Source organism: Argiope bruennichi, chromosome 9 (assembly GCF_947563725.1).
Source record: "Argiope bruennichi chromosome 9, qqArgBrue1.1, whole genome shotgun sequence".
In the NCBI taxonomy this organism is placed as follows: domain Eukaryota; kingdom Metazoa; phylum Arthropoda; class Arachnida; order Araneae; family Araneidae; genus Argiope; species Argiope bruennichi.
In genome coordinates, this window is record NC_079159.1 from 130,492,079 (window position 1) to 130,503,262 (window position 11,184).

An 11,184-nucleotide genomic window follows, 5' to 3' on the forward strand; every position below is an offset into this window, starting at 1 on the left:
GAGTAGGGATTGCAATACCGGACCAAAAGTTCAATACCGGTATTCGGTATTTTTTAAATCTTAATACCGGGATACCGGTTTTAATACCGGTATAAGAAATTTTAGAAAAAGAAAGAAAACACAGGTGTTTCTTTGTTTTATTTGCCAGTTTTGTTAGAGAGTGTAAATATCACAAAAAATAATTTGTAAATTATAAATTATAACAGTATATAATCACAAAGTAAAGAAACATCTTATTTAAATCACAAAAAAGTGTAAATATCACTATTCAGTCTGTGGTACTATTACAAATTTTTGAAATGTGATCTTAAAAAACATAATGCATCCATTGTACTGCCATTAAGCCTGAAAAGTAATTTTGTGTAAAAATGACCAGCTGTCGAAAACGCTCTTTCGGCATCTACGCTAGTTGGTGGTACTGTTAGCAATGTGCAATATACTTTTTCCAAGTATCTACCTCTAAATCCCTCATCTTCAAATAAATCAATTTCTCGTCGGATGGTTTTGGATATAGCTGATTTCTGCATTGTATTTTGGTTCGTTGAAATTTTTTTATTTATTGCTAATTCTAATTTTTGTTCAAGAGACAATTCCTTTTCACTATCGACAGTAGTGACATCATCATAATCTACGATAATTGAACCGAATTCTTAATGTGGATAGGGTTGCGGGTAAAAAATTTTAAGAAAATTTATTCTAAACTTAATCAAATTTGAATTGGTTATTTTCTTTCCTTCTTTTTCATTTTCATTTTTAAAATCATTATAATTATGTAAATACAGTAAGACATTTTCTATTTCGGTATGCCTTTCTTCTGTGCGATTTTTCAATGTAATATATAATTCTTCAGATAATGATGTGTGCTGTTCTTTCAGTGACTGCAACATGAAATTTATTGTTGCATTAGCTGTTAATAAATTAGAATCTCTCCGACAGAATGCCTCAATAGTCAGTTTTATTGGAACTAGAGCTGATATAGTTCTGGATATTAAGTCGAATTCACTATCTGAAAAATTAATTTACAGGTTTAAGTCGATTATTGCTTTTTGGATTGGATTTCTCAGTTTCAAAAATCGTTCCATCATTAGGAGTAAACTATTCCAACGTGTTTTAGAATCTAATATTAACATATATTATCTTTTATTTTCAGTTAGTATATATTTTAGTAAAATATCCTTTTTATAGGGGAACGTTTAAATATCTTAACAATTTTTCGAACTTTATAAATTATAGGAAGCAATTCTTGATAGGTTAATATTTCTTCCTCATTAACAATATCTTCTTCCACAATTACATTGTCATTATCTTCATTGTCACTATCACTCTCACTCTTTTCAAAGTTGGTATCCGAAATTTCTATATCCACAGTATTTGGATTCTTCTGTTCTTTATTTTTTTGGTATAATACATCTATTACTCCTAATTGAATTCCATGTGCATAGCACAACTGCTGATTTGCACCAATCAACTTTCCAATTTCGATAAATTTTGATCACGAATGGTGCTACGCAAACGGACGATATTCTTAAATCTCTTTATTTTTAATAGATATTCTGTTTCATTCAGCGCATCTTGTAAATGATTGTTTAGGTTTGTATGAATCTGTTGTTAGGCTACTGCAGACTATAGCAATCACTTCCTAAATAACTCCGTTTAACTTTCTGTTCCAGGTTCCGAAAAAAGGGCCTTTTAAATATGTAAAAAAAGGAAGTGGCAAATTGGCACATGCAGCCAGTGCAATTTCACGCCCACCTGCGCCACCAATAAGTTTTGAGCCTCATCGCACAACTGGCAGGTCTGTGGAGCAACTGCCACCACAAATGGAAGGTACGTTTCTGCGATTATTCTGAATAATGTTGGCTGAAATTCACCCTAACTTGCTGAAACCATGTTTCAAGAATGAGTAATTGAAATTGTTTTCCCATCTAGGTCCTTCTGCGAGGGCTATTTTCCACTATGAGGAAGGTAGGTTCTATTAATTTATTACTTGAAAGTAATCTTATAATGCCTCTTCAATCTTTAAAATGTATAGTGAAATAGTACAATACTGATTTCCTATAATAGAATTCTTATTGATAGAAATATGAAATTAATCTCCACTTGAAACTGAAATCTCAAAGTATTAAATCCATTGAAATATTATTAATAAAACATCCCTCTGTGAAACTACTTGGGCCGCGGTGACCTGGTGGTAAAGTCTCGGCTCCGGAACCGGAAGGCTTCAGGTTCAAGACCCGATACCATTAAAGAACCTTCCCGTAAACTCGTCTGGTGCACTTTAAATCCATTGGAGCCAAACGCCCTCCCGCTTATGTGGTGTGTAAGTTTGAAGAGAGGTGCTAGCTCAAGAGTCGTCCTCGTCATCTGACCGCGGTTCAAAATTACAAGGTCCGCCCCAAAATGCCCTAGTGTTCCTTTAAAGCGGAATGTTGATATAATTAAACTGCGAAATTACCTTCAAAGATAAGGGTCAAAGACCACCATATCTGCATCAAAAATGCTCGCTTCTCAATTGTAATTTCCAAAGTTAGTAAAAATTCCATTTCCACCACCAAAGAAGTCGGTCAGTTGTCAGACATTATGTTCCTCCTTTAAAACTATCTCACTTCCATCGGGGCGGTATGGGGCGCTTTGGAAATTTCCCTTTAAAGTTCCATATTAGATATCTTATTTGTTATTAAAATGATATATTCATACTTGAGCAGTAAAATAATTTGAGCTGGACCTGACAATGGTAATGTTTTCATAATTGCAGGTGGAATTATACTTGGAACTACTTCACCACCTGTTGGGCCATCACGTAAGTGCAATTATTATTGATATTTTCCTTTGCTTAACTATTAAATAAATGACAGCAAAATAATTATTTTTCTCATTCCAGATACTACACAGCCTGGTCCTTCTCAACTTGTAAGTACTTTTATACAATCTAGATATTTTTTAAACCACTGTAAACCCTTTTTTTTCTTTAATTTTAAAGCTTCGCATTTGGTTGATTACTGTGTATGGTAGAAACTTTTGTTATCATTTCAGTTTAATTTATCAAATTCCGTTCTATCCAGACCACTTTTTTATTTTAAGATTGAATACTGGAATGTTTGCAATCAACATTTTGTAGTCTTAGCTACTCTCCTAGTTCTTTTCTAGTTCTTATAGCTTCTTTTAACGAAGAGAAAATTATTTAAATGTCAGCCAGAAATTAAAAGAATACGAAAGGCGCTTTTCGTCCTTCTGCTGTAAGTGTTGATGCTGACATATTTTCTTCATAAATAACGACATTTCTTGAAACTTCCTGGACACCCTTTTATCACATTGCTAATTAAATAATTTGTCTTGTGCAAGCAAATTTATGTGTATATAGTGAATTGACAATCTATTTAAACCTATAATTTTTCAGCCGGTACAGGCTACAATCGAGCTACCACAAATTGTAGCTCGATCTCCCGAATTGAGAAATCCCTCACCCGAACTGAGACAACCACCAACTATTGACTCTCCACCCCAAGAACCCTCTGCAAGCTGTAAGTGAGAAATTTGGTTTTCAGCTTTTTCATATCATTTTTTGAAAGACAAACCTGATCTGCCAAGTAATTGGAGATCTAATAGTGTGTGTCTGCCAAAGACATTTTTATTGTAATGCTGACTTATTTTTTACTTTTTTCAAGTTCTGTTAGGAAAAATGTAGCAGTTGTTTAATACAATACTCTGCAGGGTCTTGTTTTCATCGGAAATTACAAATAACGATTGAAAGTTTGAATCCAATACAGTTATATATGTTCGTTGTAAGCCCCTCCTAAAATGCAAACGATATCAAAATGCAGTGTAGAGGGGCAAACATTGTTTGGGTGCAGTTCCCATAAAATAGTATAATAATTTCATATTATTATATATCATAATATCACAAACTTTTCATATAATCAAATACATGCATCTTTGCTTCATATTAGGCATGGGACCGCGGTGGCCTGGTGGTAAGGTACAGGCTTCTGAACTATAATGTTTCAGGCTCAGAACCCGATTCCACTAAAGAACCGTCGTGTAAGCGGGTCTGATGCATGCTAAATCAGTCAGGGTCAAACGTTCTCCCATTGACGTAGTGGGGGAACTACATCTGACTGTTTTTCAAAATGACGAGGTCAGTCACAAAATAGCCATAGTGTGATTTTAAAAATGGCACGTTAATAGTACTGAACTCACACTAGAAATTGAGAAAAAACCGTGGGAGAAGTTACCGCACCGCTCCGATATCCTTCGTATTTCTGAGGGAAGGAGGGGTGATCACATTGAACACTTTTAACTTCGTTAAATTTAAACTTTCAAACATTAGTTTTAATTACAGATGAACAGCGAAGCTGTAGTTTATATTTTTTAAATAGACCTACAGAATTGGGATATTAATTTATAAACACCCTGTAGTATTGTTTCCGAAGTCTTCCGAAAAATCAAAATCTTGCACAAAATTTTGTTAAGGGAATTGAAATGGACTATTGAGTAAATATTTAAGCAGCTGTTATTCTATCTTGTCTAAAAGAAGAAACATGACTAAATCAAATAATGCATTTCTTGCAAATTCTTAACAGATATCTTGAAACTTTTTGGCAAAGATTTAATCAATATTCTGAAGAATAGAATGAGAATGCTATCTTGATCTGAAGACAATACAGCCTCGGCACATAAAAGGAACTTCTTAAAACTATTATTTTACTCGTGGCTTATTTATTACTTTTTCGTATGCGAAGTGTGACGCGAATGCATATAATCGTCAAAAATATTCCAACTTAAGATTTTTACGAATCTCCAAGTCCCCCCCCCTCCTCGCGTTCGAAAAACACATTTAAAAAAAGGCCTCTGTCCGCCTGTCTATTTGTATGTGACAAAGATAACTTAAAAAATGCTTTGAGAAAAATTTACGAATTTGTACAATCTTTACACCAAATTTGTTATGAAATTTTGTGCGAAGTACGTTTAGAGGAATTCTGTCTTCCAGCTGTTCGAATGTAAGTTAACACGATATATATAAAGCGGAGAAAACTAGATAGTTAAAATTAGGTACATACATTTATCATCTATAGTACAGCAACATATCGAATTTTCAGCCAAATCCAAGGAGTTGACTGTTCGTCTCGGAACTTGGCTGCGAACGCGAAAACTGAAATACAATGATTTAAATATATCAAATTTGGTACAGGATTTACTACTAGTGCAGTTTTGCGAAACTTTTGATTTCATTCGGTTTGCAAAAACGCGTCGAAAACACAAATTCGAATTTCGGATTCTATTAAGCGCATGGCAGCAATGAATTGCCAAAAAATTTCTTCGAGAATTACTCGATAGATTCAGTAAAAATACTAGATCTTTCGTAATTATTGTACACTATTTCTATGCAAAGTGTTATCTGGAATAACACCTGTATTGAAGAGTATGCGAGAAAGTTTTCTTGATCCCACTCTCACCAGCTATACTGTTATGAAAGTTTTAATAACTTATGAATCAAGCAGTAAGAGTGTATGCAATTATATGTACGTTACGGTAAAATGCCCTTTGGTCTGTACATCATGAATACACTGTGTGTAATATATACGCTAAAGATGCTTCCTCTATGTAACGATTTGGTTTGGCTTCACCCTAGTTGGCGAAAACACGTATTAACATATTTCTTGTGAAATCACCATATGGAAATCTTTCTTTTAGCATGCCGACTACTTTGACTTAAGACTAACTTCATATAGAATGAATCGCATACCGATGAGGTTAGCATTTTAATCTCAGCTTGAGATATACTCAATTTTGTTGTTCCACTCTGTAATATTGAAAGCTGCTTAAGAATGGGAACATTCCCTGAAAGTTATTTTTCAAGGGATTTCTACGGCTATTTATAGAAGTTGCGAGGCATTAACACAATTTATTGGATTTCGACTGATATTTTTGAATAACAATTTTGTTCATATTAATTTGTATTTCTCATTTGAAAAATTTGAGTTAAAAATTTTTTTTTTCTTTCCACAGGGGCGACCATTGCCTCTCTGCAGCAGGTATGTAGCAGTTTTATGTACTTCCTTTAATAAAACTTGAAGCCTTTTCTGAAAGGCTGTCTTTGCTTCTCTGCATTCCACAATATAAACAATAATATTATGTAAATAATAAACAAAGTTTCATTTATTTGAATTCGGAAACAAAAGCTTATTACTCTGCTCGTTAAAATGAAAGGATTTTGACAGCAATGTTTAACTGATGGCCTACGATTAACAACTCCACTATTACATCGTTATTTTGCGTCAGTTAACAGACATTTATAGTAATTTAAAACAGTATTGATTCGTTTAATTCATTTCTCATTTTGAAGTATCCAAATATTTATCTGGTCTGTTAAGTCGGTTAATTAAGTCGAAATTTATATATATATGTAATATTTCAAAATTTTAATTTCAATTTTAATTGTCAACATTTTATATTAATTTAGCTCGCATTAAATTCTAAAATGTTCTCTTGTTTCTTGATCCAATTCCACCTTTTTTTATTTAATTAATTCCACAAGAGTTCTAAAATTGCTAAAGTGAACAAGTTCCCATACTCCGAGTCAAGGGATAAAAATCTTTCAAGCCAAGCGAATTCTTTTTAAGATACCTGGATTTCCCTATCCTAAATCAACACGTGTAAAGAAATCCCTATCCGAATCTCATAGTATAAATATGGGGGGAAATATTTTCTGTCTCTCTTTACGCTCATCTTCTCTCGTATCGCTTGTGAAGGGACGCCAATCTGTCGGCGCTTCATTTTATAAATTATGCCACCGGGGATGGAATAAAAGCGAAGTTTAAAAAGTGAAAGTATCTTCCTCTCTTCGGTTTCTGCTTAAAAAATTATGTTCACACGCGCGCGTACGCACACGCACACACACACATGGTGGGAGAAGGGTATACATGTTCGACTTTCACGAAAATGCAAATATCTTATTAATTCATGGAATTCAATAAACTATTGATTTAGTCTTGCAGTGTTTTGGAATTGTAAATAAACTCAGTCTTTCAGCAGCTGAATAGTCTGGGAAATCACTTTAATGCAATGCATGGAAGGGGTCGTGATTAAGATTCCTACACCTGCTCATCGGAAATCAAGTTATTTTAGTAGGATGATGGCCAATACAATCGAAACATATTTTCAGTGCCCCGCTGTTAAACGTATAGGGATAAGAAGCACCTTCCATTATCGAATATTCAGTGCCATTAGCATCTTTCATATAACTTTGTTCGAGGTTCCGTAAATCTCTCAACATATATAAATGGTTATAGAATTCTTTCAAATGTGTTGTCATCATGCGAAGAATTATAAACAAAACGGCCTGCAGCTAACCAAACACAAATAGTTAGATAAATAACAGATAGCAGGGAAATATCTGCAATTTATGAAATTATGACACAGTTTAGACATTTTATATCTAAGCGGCGTCTTAATGGAGGCTTAAAAATTTTTTCTGTAAACCTTTCAATTCAACTAAAACGGGGTTTTTTCCTTCTTTAGGAGATTGACATGTATCGTCAAGAAATAAGATTTTGGCGAGAAAAATATGAAGACTCCCAAGATCAAATCACTCGACTGAAAGTATGACATTTTATTTGGTGTTTTGTCATTACTATCCTTAAATATTTTTTTTTTGCAGTTATTTATTGTGGAATCAAATATTTTTATTTTATATCTATGAAAAGCTTATAATGATTAAAATAGTAAATAATTAAAATGACATGAATGATTAAAACAGCAAATTCCTGAATTGTAAAATTACCTAAATTACCTAAATTTGGAAAAAAACTACAGAAAAAAAATGGCAAATAAAATGAAGAAAACACAATCTCGCATCAGAAAGATCAAAAAGCAAAAAATGTCGCAATTAATCAATAAGTGGCCAATTTATTCACGCCAAAAAACACGGCAAATTCTACAGACGCATGTGCATAAAAAATAAAATACAGTGGCATGTGTTACTTCAGGACAATTAATTACCTCGAACCTATTGCTATGTTTTTAAAAAAATCACATGGAGGTTTTCAGCGAAGAAAATGTTTTAAATATAAAGTTCACAAATTCTCAAAATGTAACTCAATTATTTATCCAAAAACTGAAATTTATCCCCCTTGGATCAAAATTGGATCAACTGTGGAGTAAATCTAAACGCTAAATGACTGCATGTTTGAAAAGCAGTTTTTTGAAGCAATTATAATCTAGCAAGCACTCGGCTAGAGCCATTCAGCTTTCTAAAAGTTCTGAGGCAAGGCAAATGTCAGATGCTCCCTATTCTTTTTAAATCTAAAAATTATTTTTAATTTCCGCAAAAGTTATCCTAAACAGTTAGTTTTAATACACTAAAACGATGACTGATGAAAGCTACTAATGGACCACGTTCTGGAGAATAGGTTTCAATATCTTTTAAATAAAACAATTCAAAATGCCATTTTAATAATATTTGTATTATTTAATTTTGAAGAAATGGCAACTTTTTAAACTAATCTACAGTGGCAGTCAAAAGTATTCGTACACCGAATTTTGAAGTGGTCATCGCTTCATAGTATTTTATTTATTATACTACGCCATTAAACACAGATACCAGGCCTTGTGTCCTTTATTTTTGAGCAATTTCATCAAAAAAAGTTTTCTTGTAAAACAATTACAGAAAAAAATATAGAAATTAATTATCAAAACCTTTGTGTCAAAAGTATTCGTACACTTAAGTAATGTCCCTAAAATTATATAATTTATCACATTTTAATACTTAGAAGGATACCCCTTCGGCTTAATTATTGCTTTCATTCGACATGGCATTGAATCTATTAACTTCTTTGTGATATCTGGTGCAATTGATGCCCATTCTTCCAATATGGCGGTTTTCAGCTGATTTTTATTTTTTACTTGTCGATTTTTGATTTTGTCGTCTAAAATACTCCACAAATGTTCAATAGGATTCATGTCTGGTGATTGTGGAGGTGTGTTGAGTCTTTCGGGAGTGTTATATAATACCCAGAGCTTAGCATTATGAGCTGTATGCTTAGGGTCGTTGTCTTGTTGAAATATGTAGTTAGTTTGAAGACTCATTTGTGAAGCGCTAGAATTCAAATTACTTTTTAGAATGTCAATGTACTTTTTGTGATCCATAATTCCATCAATGATGTGCAATTTACCCACTCCATGTGCGCTCATACACCCCCGAACTAGAATGTTACCACCGCCATGCTTTACTGTCGCACTCAAATTTTTTGGTTGTAGCTCTGCATTCTTTTTACGCCACACTATTTGTCTGCCATCAGATCCAAACACGTTAAATTTGCTCTCTTCCGAGAATATAACCCTGTTCCAGAAACCAGAACTTTTATTAACATGTTTGGCGAAAAACATGTCTTTCTTTCTATTAACTTCCGACACAAAAAAACTTTTTTCTTGCAAAAAAGTCTTGCGAGTAAACGTCTGTGCTTACGGCTGATTATTTTTGGGCGTCCACTTCTTGGAATATTTTCAACAGTATTGCGTTGACACTGTCGATCTATACTCTGAACTGTAGATCGTGATCTTCCAATAGCAAGTCATATCTTTCTTAAAGAGTTAGTCATGTAGTTTCATAATCGGTTTTCTTTCAGCAAGAGAAGTTTCTTTTCCTTCCGAGCCATCTCAACTTAAAGTGTATGATTAACAACGAAAAATGTGAGTTTTAAAGCTAGTAAACATAAGAATGAAACAGATAACGCGGTAAAAGTAAGAATAACATAACATCTCGCCAAATATATTCCCACAAACGATATTTGGCGCACAAATTGTCTTAATTTTATTATTTTACAACTTGAAATGTGGATGTACGAATACTTTTGAAGCACGAGGTTTAGTGGTGCGATTCAAATTCTCACCCTATCAAGAAGCTCTTTATGACCAAATTTAAAAATTTCCTCTTAAAAATTCAAATCATTCATGCAACAACTTGAAAGGCATTAAGATTTTTTAAAATTTCTATTAATTTTTGCGCAATTTCAATTTTTATTCACATTTGAAGTTAGTAATTTAAGTGTACGAATACTTTTGACTGCCACTATAAATCATAATTATATGATCCAGAATTTTTCAGTTTTTTGAAATGACATTTTACAGCAGTGTGTGTTTGCTTGAAATCTACAGGTGAGATCGTTTGCTCTGCAAGTAAACAATTTGGCACATAAATATCCTGGATGTTATAAATGTATACATAGAAGCCACTTTTTTGGAATTTTAATTAAAAGTTAAAAATTTTGACGCTTTTTTGTTATAAATATCAAATATTTTAAATTTTTTAAAGTATTTTAGCCGGATTTTACAATAGCACATTTCACTGCTGAAATGAAACTTCGCATTGTTACTATAAATATGTCATCTTGCCTTTTTCTCCCCCATCGTTGTGATTAATATACGAAGATTCTGCTTATTCTTGTGTGTTGAGTAGGTTTCGGTATAAGACATGCTTTTATAAATTAAAGATTTTGCACCCTTTCAATAAAGTTTTCACCTCAGAATCAAGCAATAGCGGAAAATATTAAAGTGTCTCCACTTTAAAATATTACTTTCTCTAAATAAATATTGCTTTGATATAATTGTGTGTATATACATGTAGAAAAAAAAAACTTAGACAAATGCAAAGCATAATGAACAGAACTGGTGTAAGACTTTTGAAATAATGTAAATTACTTGTCTATCAAAATTTGAACTGTAAAAAATCTTTTGCCGAGAAAACAGTTGAAATTTTCAGTAATCATTAATCCTGGCGAATCAAATGGTCACCAAAGGCAGCTAACTAAAAAATTTTTTAGAATAATATTCCAAAATTTAGCGATTTTTGATCTTAATTTGAATAGGTTCAATTACACAGTAATTCCTAGTAATTTAAAGGAAAACTTCAAATTAAATTATCTTGAAGATGCTTAAAAAACGTAAAGGCCTCTAGACACCCACCTACTTAACCAATTGATAATACAGCCCTTTCTATAACTTGAAAAAAATATATATAGAAGCAACATGAAAACATACTTAAAATAACTCTTCATAAACGACATTTCATAAACTGCATCTATCGCAATCGGTTTCCGTCAAATTAAGCATTGACAGCAAATGAAAAAATATTTTTTCCTTTCCTTTTTTTGCATGTGAATCGCATTTTCCTTCATCAGTAACCTGCGT

At 32.8% G+C, this 11,184-nt stretch overlaps 1 long non-coding RNA gene across 1 annotated transcript; it reads left to right on the plus strand.

The window, feature by feature from the left end:
* Positions 1-1,756: 1,756 nt before the first annotated feature.
* LOC129983694 (uncharacterized) lies at positions 1,757-2,910 on the plus strand. The gene is made up of 4 exons (XR_008785437.1): positions 1,757-1,827; positions 1,930-1,965; positions 2,756-2,800; positions 2,882-2,910. It is a non-coding gene; the product is annotated as an uncharacterized LOC129983694 (long non-coding RNA).
* Positions 2,911-11,184: the final 8,274 nt, after the last annotated feature.